Below are 13,441 nucleotides of genomic sequence, written 5' to 3'. Positions count from 1 at the left end.
TCTTGTAAACCATAAACCGTGTGGTTATTTTGACTAGAGTTAATCAAGTGGTTAGCTTTGTAATAGAGTTATTACAAAGAGGCTTTCAATATAGTTATTGTGAGTAGGTGAGGATATAGGCTTGCAAGGAGGGTATAGATATCGAACCGACAGCGGATCTACCCACTTCGCCTGGGGGCGCAGATGCTTCTCTTCCTCCGGGTTCCGGAGATGCAGCAGCTTAACTTTTAATTTCTTTTCCCAACTTCTGTAGTTGTGTCGTTTTGTCATATTTATTGTAAATAAAAATACCTTTTGCTCAAGAATTGCATGAGTTTTTCTACGTTCTTTTGTTTGAACATTTATGCAAGTTTTATTCTTTGCGTTCTTTCCTGCTTAAGTGTTTTGCGCAAGTTTTACTGTTTGCGTCTGATTATGCAAGGATTTTGTCACGCCCCAAACTCGGAGAGCGCGACCGGCGCTCAACCGAGTAAACCCGGCTGAGAAAGCCTGTTAGATTTTATTCTACCCAAACTCATTCATGAAATAATAGGAGATGTACTCCATTAATCAAACACTAAAAAGATTTCATTAACAACTTCCTTTTTCATTCCCATTAGCAGCTTCCTTCATAATTTTCAAAATATTACGACTTTATAGAATTAATGAAAAATATTATTTCCAAATACCAACATATCTAGTTCAGTTCCCAACATCAACCACAACCCACAACCTGTCTACGGAGTCTCTAAGTACAATAGAAGAGTAATATGGAAATGCCGGCAACAAGGCCCCGACTATACCTCAAAATACAGTACATGAAAAACAAATACATGACCCCAAAATAAAGTGGGGCTCACCAAATTAGCTGAAAAGAGTGTACTGCTATCACTGATCAATGACACCTGCTGTAGAACCACCTGCATCCATTAAAGATACAGCGCCCCCGACAAAAGGGACGTTAGTACTGTCGAATAGCACTAGTATGTATAGCTAAAAATTCTCTTTCAAAATATATTGCCCATATAAGAAAAGGCAACACATAGAAACAGCAAGTCAAAATTCACAATATCCAAATGTCCCGTTAAAACATAATAATTTTTAAAATATGGACTTCATATACAATTTTTGGTTGGGAGATCATTAGCACCGATATACCATTGTTCACAATACCAATATTCACAATACCAATGTTCACAATAATAGTGTTCACAATACCAATGTTCACAATACTAGTGTTCACAATACCAATGCTACCGTACTTTTAGCACAGAGTCCGATCACGACCCGATCGGCTAGTCTATCTCATTAGAGAATCAACCACAATTACTATCAATTCCAATACCACCGTAAATTTAGTACGGAGTCCGATCACGATCCGATCAGCTAGGCTATCTTATTAGAGAATCAACCACAATTACTGTCAATATCAATACCACCGTAAATTTAGTACGGAGTCCGATCACGACCCGATCGGCTAGGATATCTCATTAGAGAATCAACCACAATAACTGTCAATATCAATACCACCGTAAATTTAATACGGAGTCCGATCACGACCCGATCGGCTAGGCTATCTCATTAGAGAATCAACCATAATTATTGTTAATATCAATACTACCGTAAATTTAGTACGGAGTCCGATCACGACCCGACCGGCTAGGACATCTCATTAGAGACATCAACCCCAATTACTATCATTACCAATACCACCGTAAGTTTAGCACGGAGTCCGATCACGACCCGATCGGCTAGGCTGTCTTATTTGAAGACATCAACCAAAATCTCAATTTCAATTAAGAGGAATAATTTTATCATATCAATCTCATCCTAAATAAGAAGAATAATTCACAAAAATAACATAGGTGTAAATATATTTACCTCATCATCTTTCACATTGTATAGATCTCCTCTAGTATTTTTAGTCATTCACAACGACAATATTTCCTTGACTCTTTTGGCCATTCACAAGATTCTTTATTCAAGGCACGATGGCCATATTTGATATTCCACACTTTCATTTCTTCCCTCTCATGTATCATCATCATAAATATCAACATACATATAGTATTCCGGAAATCACAACTTTAAGTTCATTAGAAATGAACAATTTAAGCACAATAGATTTCTTTCCGAGAAATGGAGTAATATAATTGGCAATTGATGTGCAAGTTAAAATCATCAACAAGTATCACACCATTTATTCTTGAAATACTTTTTCCCGAAAAGGATAATACACAATTTTCACTCACGAATATGTAAGAACGCAAAACACATTGGAAATACTCACAAAGCTTAGTATTTGTTAAAATATCCACTTATGGAATGACTTGAGTACGAAATCTTTTAGGAAATTCTATTTTCGAAGTTATTTTAAAACATTTGAGTCGAGGCTCATTTCATAACCTTTCTCACATCATTTCATTTTATTGGCACCATTGGCCATAAGTATAACTTTCACTCTTGCACATTGGCCACACTTTATATCCCAATTCACTTATTTCATTTTCAACCACCTTTATAGGTTATCAAAAATAATACATTTCCAATCTAGACTTTAGGCACACATATGAGCAATTTCAAGTCTTAAGAATATTGAAATTTTCTCACACAATTAGTATACTAGTTCTCATCTAAAACACGACTCAGAGCCACAACATTTTAATATGCAAACCATACTTTGAACATCTATCTTTCGATATAAGGCTCATTCGGAATAAAAAAGTTTATAAGGAATAACCCGGAATATAGAAGTTAGGAATCTTGAGCCAATCATATTTGATCTTACGAAAACATTATAGATATCTATTCTAAGAGAAAAAGTTTAGCCAACATACCTTGCTTTGAGCTTTCCTTAACTTACTACAACGTTCCGAAAGTTCTAGCAGTCCCAATCTATTTTGAGACATACCAAAAATTGAACCATTATTAGGAAGATATTCATGATCTCAACTCATTTGAGCATTTTATCAAACAATAGATGTGCAAATCTAACTACAAGGTTCTTCTACAAGATTTTCTTCACTCCACAACCCAATCTTTACTTATTTGAGATCAACAATCTTCCCACAAACCTTATTAGTACCAGCATGTATAAATAATGCTCTTATACCCAAGAATCATACTCCAAATCAACCATCTTTAACCCAAATTCAAAATTGAAAACTAGGGTATGGAACCTTACCTCTTAGATGAAGATCTTGTGATTAGCTTCCTTGATTCTTGAAGATTGGTGCAAGATTGGATGATTATAATATTAGGTTCCCTCATTCTCTCTCTAAAATGCTCTTACCTCTCTCTAAAACCCTCAGAAAACACCCCAAAATAAGCCCCAAAGCCTATTTATCAAAATGGGCTCGGGTTATGAAAAGAGAAAAATTAACCCTCCGAACTCAGCTATGCGGTCGCACAATGGACCGCACAATTGATGTGTGGGTCGCACAATGGTCGCAAAAATCGGTGCCCAGAACTGGGCTGTTCTGGTCCATTCTGCATCCAGTTTGCGGTCGCATAACCATTTTGCGATCGCATAATGGTCGTATAATGGTCGCAGAATCGCATTCTATCAACCTTTGGTAATTCGGTCATAACCTCATGTAGGAATGTCCAAATGACAAACGGTTTAAAGCGTTGGAAACTAGACTCAAAGAGATTTAATTTGATAGGTAATACACCATATAACTCTTCATATCAAGAGAGGTATGCTCGTTTGAAGTTAGGTCTTGTGCGAACTCACTTGAAACTTTATTCTATCATGAAATTTTCAACTTGCCTTAGCCTTGGGGCTCTTCTTAGACCATAAACCATTCTTAGTGCACTTCATACATATATTATCAAGATCAATTGATATCAGTCCCTTTTCTACACACAAAATAATATAATTAACGTACATCAACTTTCTTAATATCGCTTAAGTACTTCGAAATCTTTCCGGGGTGTTACATTCTCCCCCACTTAAAAACATTTGTCCTCGAATGTTTTACAAGTCCCTTCTAAGAATATAGTTACCATCATTTTTCCTCCAACCATTTTACATAAGCACTTATGACCACATCGGTCTTATACATCCTTTCCAAAATTTCAACTTAATTATGGACCTTAAGATTTGGCTATCTTTACAAATTCTTAAAAATTTCGACAGAGTTTCCCCTGTAACTGGGCCTATCCAACTGTCAGAGAATCCCTGAAATCAATCCTAACAATATATCCATTACTCAACAACGCATCACAGTATATATCAACAACACCTATCTCAACATTAGGGCATTACATTAACCAAAGTGGTATCTTTACAGGAAATGTACACATTTAAACTATAATGCATAGAAGGTACGTTTTTGAACCACAACCAATTGGCTCTACAAACAAGTGAGAATATTTCCTTTCCTCAACACTTTAGACCTACGAGATGATCTCCTGGACTCACAGACTTAGCGATAGCACTTGGCGGAGACAATCTTAACTTCCGGACTTATCTAACACGGATAGCAAATAGTTGCTACTCATAATCCAATTATCCATTAACATCACCTTCTTAGACATAGACACATGAAATACTGGGTACACGGAGAACAATAATAGGGAAACATCATACTCATAGTTTAGCCTATTTCCTTCAAGATTTCATAAGGCCTATTGTGATTACACATACTTTACCTTTATTAGCAATTCACATAACATATTCATAGAGAAAATCTTTAGAATAACCCGTTCATTTTCTTCAATTCTAAATCTCTACACCAAACACCTAAACTAAAACTTTTGCGACCCCCAACAATTACTCTAAGATGTGCTAGCATGAATATGACCATAAAATTTTATATCCAATATATTTGATCATGGGATGATGTTTCTTCTTTGACATGCTTGAACCTTTAACCTCCCATAGGTTTACTATAATAGGAACAACGAGGTTCGAGATTGGGCTGGAATTATTCAAGAATCCATCAATGTGCCGAGCACGGCATTTCAGGAGGTTATATCCTCAGAGACATGAAGGTTACTACCAATAGTGCTGACATAGTTAATCATTGTGATGACATCATTGATTCGACAAATGGGACTTAGAGTTGCCTAGTAGGCATTGATAACGTCGGGAAAATGTTCATGATTCTGAGATTTAAAAGAAATGAGTCATGAAAAGGACATCAACAATTGTTTCATTCCATTCATGCCTTATTTGGCAATGGTAGGCCTCAAAGAGAGATAACACTTATGTGACACCAGTCGCCTCTTGGAATGTAGTGAAAATCAGTTTAACTCGAAATTAGAATATTCTAGCACCCTGAATGTGATATGGGTTTCAAGATACACAAAGTTGCATTACGCTCTTAATTGTATTTGACACAAGAAATTTATGCCACAAACCCATGAGAATGAAAAAGAAGTTGATCATTTGTGAGATTATTATAATTCTGACAACTTAACCTTTACCAATAGTTGATCCTATATGAGAGGACTAGAGATACCACAAATTTTTGTCTTTCAAATCAATATGCTCATCATAAGGTTGTTTAACTTTCAACCACATACAAGTGAAATCATGTAGACATGACATCTTAATGTTTGGATGAAATCATGTATTGGTTAGAGAGAATGTACACTTTGCTATGAGCTAGACATGTTCCTCCCATAATAATTCTCCAGCTACAATACCAGGCCACTTCATGGGTAAGTACAATTCTAGGAGCAAAGTGAGTTACACACTGGGACATGATCTAGGTGGATATGAAAGTCATATTGAGATGGGTGAACAAAAAGATCTTCTTGTGATAAATTCACTAAAACCTCAAATTCCCGAGAAACTTTATACAAATAAGTGACCATTTTAATTGACACACACACATATAATAGGTGCTGAGATATGCCCTCATGTTACTTGACAATGAAAAGGATTCATGATATTATTCATAAAGGAGTAAAGTAAATGTTCCAACCATAGGAGCCACATACATCGGAGAGAAAAAGAGTGGCTCAAGAAGGACCTCAACACTAGGCCACTATGCATTGGATTTGATACCACATAGGTGAACTTTATGACTGTGCATGCATAAGCACAAGTGAGCAGGTGTTATCCATTTTGAATCAAAAGTTTTTGTTAGAAATTCATCAGATACATTCCCTTGTTGAGAAGTTAGGAAATCAAGTGGGAAGTATTAATCCTAGAGTTATAACTCAATTTAAAGACATAATTATAGAGTTCAATTCCACAAGAGGTTGTAAATAAGAGAATTTGTGATATAGTGGATTCACGAATAACACATCTCGTTTCAAAGAGTAGGTACATGCAATGTTTTGTGATTCAACGTTTTGGTTAAGACTGTAACACCCCGAAAAATTTCAAAGTACCTAAGTGTAAGGCCTGGTAAAATTTGCAAAGAAAATAATATTTCATGGTGCCGGACTAGACTTACGTGTTTGAGGATTATAGGCTCGGACTTTTTGGGTTGAACAATGCACAGAAAAGTAAAGAAAATTTTTTGCCGAAAAAGTGCATTTATGCGGTCCATTATGCGATCGCATAATCACTCTGCGGGCTGCATAATGGACGCAGAAGTGAGCAGGTGAGGGCTATTCTGGAAGCAGCTATGCGGTCGACTATGCGACCGCATAACTGTTATACGGTGCATTATGCAACCGCATAACAGTTATGCAGACTGCATAGTGACCGCATACAAAGACAGTTCTTTTGGATATTTTGTAACCAATTATGCGACCGATATGCGGTCCGCATAACCATTATGTGATCGCATATGCGACCGCAGAACCTGTTCCGTAGCTCCATTTTTGGGTTTTTAAAACCCGACCCTATTTCATTAAATACACTTTTTGGGTCATTTTTGAGCTATTATCTGACATTTTAGAGTGAGAGAGGGTTCCCTAAAGTGTGAAGGTGTTCTCTAAAAAATTGTTCTTCAATTCTTGCCTAAGTTTTGGAAGATTGAGAAGGGAAACTCACTAGGTCTTCATCCTAGAGGTAAGATTCTACACCCTAACCCTCAATTTCAAATTTTGTGTAGTAATGGATAATAAGCAAGATAATTTCTGTGTAAGAGGGTTGGTTATTTTACATGCATGTGTTATCAAAGGGTGTAGAAAGATTGTTGAGCTAAAAATGGTAAAGATTGGGTTGTGGGATGATGGAATCCTCCATAAAAGGGATCTTGAAACCTTAATGCACATCTAGTGTTTGATAAAATGCTCAAATGAGCTAGAACCATGGTCATCTTCCTAATTTTGGTTCAATTTATTATATTCCTAAAATAGATTGAAGTTGCTAAGAATTCCGGAATATTTAGAGTGTAAGGAAGCTAAAGTGAGGTATGTTGGCTAAACTTTTCTCTTAGAATTGAATCCCATGGTATTCATGTAAATTATGTAAGTTCCGAGTGATTCATTATGAAATTGGCTATTTCGAGTAAGATTTGGGTTGAAAGATATATGTTCAACAAGCATCACAAATGCTCTATTCATGTTATGTTGCCAATTGAGGATGTGTTAAAATATGGGCTGTGCATTAATAATGTTTCGACTTTAAGTCAAGTTCAAATGAAGGCTATTATGCCAAATATTTGTGAAATATCTCTATATGCATTAGATTCTAAATTGCTCACCTGTGTACTACACACTTTGATTTGAATTGTGTTTGTTGTTGATGATGAGGATGATATTTAAAATTTATAATGTGAGCATGAAATACTGAATATGGCCAACGTGCTAAGAATGATCTTATAATTATGGCCACTAGTGCCAATGAAATAAAAAGATGTGAAAGTATTATGAAATGCGATAATTGATATAAAAAGGTTGATGTCTCAAATAAGACGGCCTAGCCGATCGGGTCATGATCGGACACCATGCCGCACACATGGTGGTGATTGTGCTGGAAATTGGTAATCATAGTAATTGTGGTTGATGTCTCTAATGAGATGGCCTAGCCGATCGGGTCGTGATCGGACTCCGTGTTAAAAATGGTGGTATTGATATTGAGAGTAATTATGGTTGATGTCCCTAATGGATGGCCTAGCCGATCGGGTCGTGATCGGACTCCGTACTAAATTTACGGTGGTATTGGTATTTTTGGTAATTGTGGTTGATTCTCTAATGAGATAGCCTAGCCGATCGGGTCGTGATCGGACTCCATGCTAAAAGTATGGTGGAATTGGTATTGTGAACACTGGTATTACGGACAATGGTATATCGATACTAAAAATCTCCCAATGTGAGATATGAAATTAATTTGAACACTGTCTTGATCCTAAATTGAGGTTTGATGTTGATTAAGACTTTCATTGATATTATGATAATCTTGTTTGTATTAATTGTCATTCTATTGAGAGGGTGTTTAGTTATACATACTAGTACTATTCGATGACACTAACATCCCTTTTGCCGGGGGCGCTACATCTTTCAATGGATGCAGGTGGTTCCACAGCAGGAGATATTGATCAGTGATAGCAATGCACCTTTTTCCCAGCTGACTTGGTGAGCCCCACTTTATTCCAGGGTCATGAATCTTTTGTACTTGTGTATCCTGTTTGAGGTATAGCCGGGGCCTTGTTGCCAGCATTATCATTGTACTCTTCTTTATCTATAAAGGATCCGTAGACATAGTGTGGGTTGTGTATCGGTGCTGGGGAAAGACAAACTATGTTATGTTGTGGATGTGTTACTTGTCCATTTGAGACTTTAAAAATGATGAAACTATTGGAAATGAATTGGCATTGTATACATGAACACATTTTCATCTAATTAATGATAATATGTATTATCTCTATTCATGGATGAATTTGGGTAGAAAGAAATCTAACAGGCTTGCTCGGTCGGGTTCACTCGGTTGAGCGCCGGTCACGCTCCTCGGTTTTGGGGCGTGACAAGGACCATATTTATGTAGGCCTCTTCAATATGGATGTACATATACAACAAGAAAAATAATGTGTTGTTCATAATGATATACTAAGGAGTGACTTACTTGATGACTTTAGATTGACAGGGTAGTACCTTAATTGATGCCCCTCTACTCCACATCCAAAACATACATTAGTACCATAGTGACATACCCCCGAATAACATCTCATACACTTCACACAATAAGGATGGGGTCCGCTAAACTGATTTGCCCCACTTACCTGATATTTACCCTTTTTGCATACATCATAAGCATTCCCCCAAGTCTTCCTCCAAGCCTTCATGGCGAGAGTAACAATCTCTGCAACAACTCGTTGTATGGAATTTTGGAATTGCCCAAATCCACCTCCTCTAACACGCTTCTGAGTATACTCACAACATGACGCAAAATATTTTCGCCCGCATATCGGGAAGGCCTGGATAGGTGTATCCAACCTAAGGGAATTTATTCTTTTTGTGCCCCCTCTTTACACAACCATAATATGTTTCAAGAATCATCTAACATAAACTCGAGTGGCTATTATTTCATATGAAACATTCCGGCTTATTGGTACAAACAATCCTCTTTCGTTTCTTACGTTCTCTCACCACATGATCTAGTGGCGTGGTGACATTAATAGGAACATGGACATTTTCCTTAGCAACTGGTTCTTTTATTTCCTTCTCGCTGCCTTGAACCCGTAGGTTACTCATATGAAAAATGAGACATGACGAGGAAATTAGCTTCCTATCTTGAGTTCTATCACACGATCTGGAGTATCAAAGAAGTATAAATTTCCTAAATGTCCAAGTAGCCTCCTCATTATAGATGTGGTCGATAACATACCGATAATAAGGACTCTACTAGACATGGATCCGAGACAATCTAGGACACTTTAAAACCTTAGGCTCTAATACCAAGTTTGTCACGCCCCAAACTCGCGGAGAGCGACCGACGCTCAACCGAGTAAACCCGGCTGAGCAAGACTGTTAGATTTCATTCTACCCAAACTCATTCATGAAATAATAGGTGATGTACTCTATTAATCAAACACTGAAAAGATTTTATTAACACCTTCCTTTTTCATTCCTATTAGCAGTTTCGTTCATAATTTCCAAAATATTACGAGTTTATAGAATTAATGAAAAACATAATTTCCAAATACCAACATATCTAGTTCAGTTCCCAACATCAACCACAACCCACAACCTGCTTACGAAGCCTCTAAGTATAATAGAAGAGTAATATGGAAATGCCGGCAACAAGGCCCCGGCTATACCTCAAAACACAGTACATGAGAAATAAATACATGACCCCGAAATGAAGTGGGGCTATCCAAATCAGCTGAAAAGAGTGTCCCACGGCAAAAGGGACGTTAGTACTGTCTAATAGCACTAGTATGTATAGCTAAAAATCCTCTTTCAAAATAGAATGTGCATATAAGAAAAGGCAACACATATAAATAACAAGTCAAAATCCACAATATCCAAATGTCCAGTTAAAACATAATAATTTTCAAAATACGGACTTCATATACAATTTTTGGTTGGGAGATCATTAGCACCGATATACCATTGTTCACAATACCAATGTTCACAATACCAGTGTTCACAATACCAATGTTCACAATAACAATGTTCACAATACCAATGTTCACAATACCAGTGTTCACAATACCAATGCCACCGTATTTTTAGCACGGAGTCCGATCACGACCCAATCGGCTAGGCTATCTCATTAGAGAATCAACCACAATTACTATCAATACTAATACCACCGTAAATTTAGTACGATGTCCGATCACGACCCGATCGGCTAGGCTATCTCATTAGAGAATCAACCACAATTACTATCAATATCAATACCACCGTAAATGTAGTACGGAGTCCGATCACGACCCGATCGGCTAGGCTATCTCATTGGAGAATAAAACACAATTATTGTCAATAACAATACCACCGTAAATTTAGTACGGAGTCCGATCACGACCCGATCGGCTAGGCTATCTCATTAGAGAATGAACCACAATTATTATCAATATCAATACCACCGTAAATTTAGTACGGAGTCCGATCACGACCCGATCGGCTAGGCCATCTCATTAGTGACATCAACCACAATTACTATTATTACCAATACCCCCGTAAGTTTAGCACGGAGTCCGATCACGACCCGATCGGCTAGGCTGTCTTATTTGAAGACATCAACCAAAATCTCAATTTCAATTAAGAGGAATAATTTTATCACATTAATCTCATCCTAAATAAGGAGAATAATTCACAAAAATAACATAGGTGTAAATATATTTACCTCATCATCTTTCACATTGTATAAATCTCCACTAGTATTTTTAGTTACTCACAACAACAATATTTTCTTGACTCTTTTGGCCATCCACAAGATTCTTTATTCAAGACACGATGGCCATATTTGATATTCCACACTTCCATTTCTTCCCTCACATGTATCATCATCATAAATATCAACATACATATAATATTCCGAAAATCACAACTTTAAGTTCATTAGAAATGAAGAATTTAAGCACAATAGATTTCTTTCAGAGAAATGGAGTAATATAATTGGCAATTGATGCGCAAGTTAAAATCATCAACAAGTAACACACCATTTATTCTTGAAATACTTTTCCCCAAAAAGGATAATACATAATTTCCACTCACGAATATGTAAGAACGCAAAACACATTGGAAATACTCACAAAGCATAGTATTTGTTAAAATAGCCACTTATGGCATGACTTGAGTACGAAAGCTTTTAGGCAATTCTATTTTCGAAGTCATTTAAAACATTTGAGTCGAGCTCATTTCATAACCTTTGTCACATCATTTCATTTCATTGGAACCATTGGAACTTTCACTCTTGCACATTGGCCACACTTTATATCCCAATTCACTTATTTTATTTTCAACCACCTTTATAGGTTATTAACAATAATACTTTTCCAATCCAAACTTTAGGTACACATATGAGCAATTTTGAGTCTTAAAAATATTGAGATTTTCTCACACAATTAGTATACTAGTTCTCATCTAAAACACGACTCAAAGCTACAACATTTTAATATGCAAACCATAATTTGAATATCTATCTTTCATCATAAGGCTCATTCGGAATAAAAAAGTTTATATGGAATAACCCGGAATATAGAAGTTAGGAATCTTGAGCCAATCATACTTGATCTTACGGAAACATTATGGATATCTATTCTAAGAGAGAAAGTTTAGCCAACATACCTTGCTTTGAGCTTTCCTTAAATTACTACAACGATCCAGAAATTATAGCAATCCTAATCTATTTTGAGACATAACAAAAATTGAACCATTATTAGGAAGATATTCATGATCTCAACTCATTTGAACATTTTATCAAACACTAGGTGTGCAAATCTAACTACAAGGTTCTTCTACAAGATTTCCTTCACTCTACAATCCAATCTTTACTTATTTGAGCTCAACAATCTTCCCACAAACCTTATTAGTACAAGCATGTATAAATAATGCTCTTATACCCAAGAATCATACTCCAAATCAACCATCTTTTACCTAAATTCGAAATTGAAAACTAGGGTATGGAACCTTACCTCTTAGATGAAGATCTTGTGATTAGCTTCCTTGATTCTTGATGATTGGTGCAAGATTGGATGATTATAATGTTAGGTTCCCTCATTCTCTCTCTAAAATTCTCTTATCTCTCTCTAAAACCCTTAGAAAAATACCCCAAAATAAGCCCCAAAGCCTATTTATCAAATTGGCGTCGGGTTATGAAAAGAGGAAAATTAACCCTCCGAACTCAGCTATGCGGTCGCACAATGGACCGCACAATTGATGTGCGGGTTGCACAATGGTCGCACAAATCGGTGCCCAGAACTGGGCTGTTCTGGTCCATTCTGTGACCAGTTTGCGGTCGCATAACCATTTTGCGATCGCATAATGGTCGCAGAATTGGTCGCATAATCGCATTCTATCAGTCTTTGGTAATTTGGTCATAACTTCTTGTAGGAATGTCCAAATTACAAACGGTTTAAATAGTTGAAAACTAGACTAAAAGGGATTTAATTTGATAGGTAATACACCATATGACTCTTCATATCAAGAGAGATTATCCCATTTGAAGTTAGGTCTTGTGCGAGCTCACTTGAAACTTTATTCTATCATGAAATTTTCAACTTGCCTTAGCCTTGGGGCTCTTCTTAGACCATAAACCATTCTTAGTGCACTTCATACATCTATTATCAAGATCAATTGATATTATTCATATAATAGTCCCTTTTCTACACACAAAATAATATAATTAGCGCACATCAACTTTCTTAATAGCGCTTAAGTACTTCGAAATATTTTCGGGGTGTTACAGCTTTTGGGTGTATTTTCCCCAGAAAGAATTTGGATTTCGGGAACAAGTTCTTCCGAAATCAACCCATTATCATGAGGGTTTTCATAAGAGAGGGCCCTCTTATGTTTACGGTGCTCTTAAAGAGGACGTCTCCTGTTCAGTACGACACTAGCATTTGAAGTATTTGTACTTTCAAATGACGAAATCAATTCATCGTTCAGA

Source organism: Nicotiana tomentosiformis, chromosome 8 (genome assembly GCF_000390325.3).
Source record: "Nicotiana tomentosiformis chromosome 8, ASM39032v3, whole genome shotgun sequence".
Taxonomy (NCBI): Eukaryota; Viridiplantae; Streptophyta; class Magnoliopsida; order Solanales; family Solanaceae; genus Nicotiana; species Nicotiana tomentosiformis.
Note: the sequence above shows the minus strand (reverse complement) of the source record.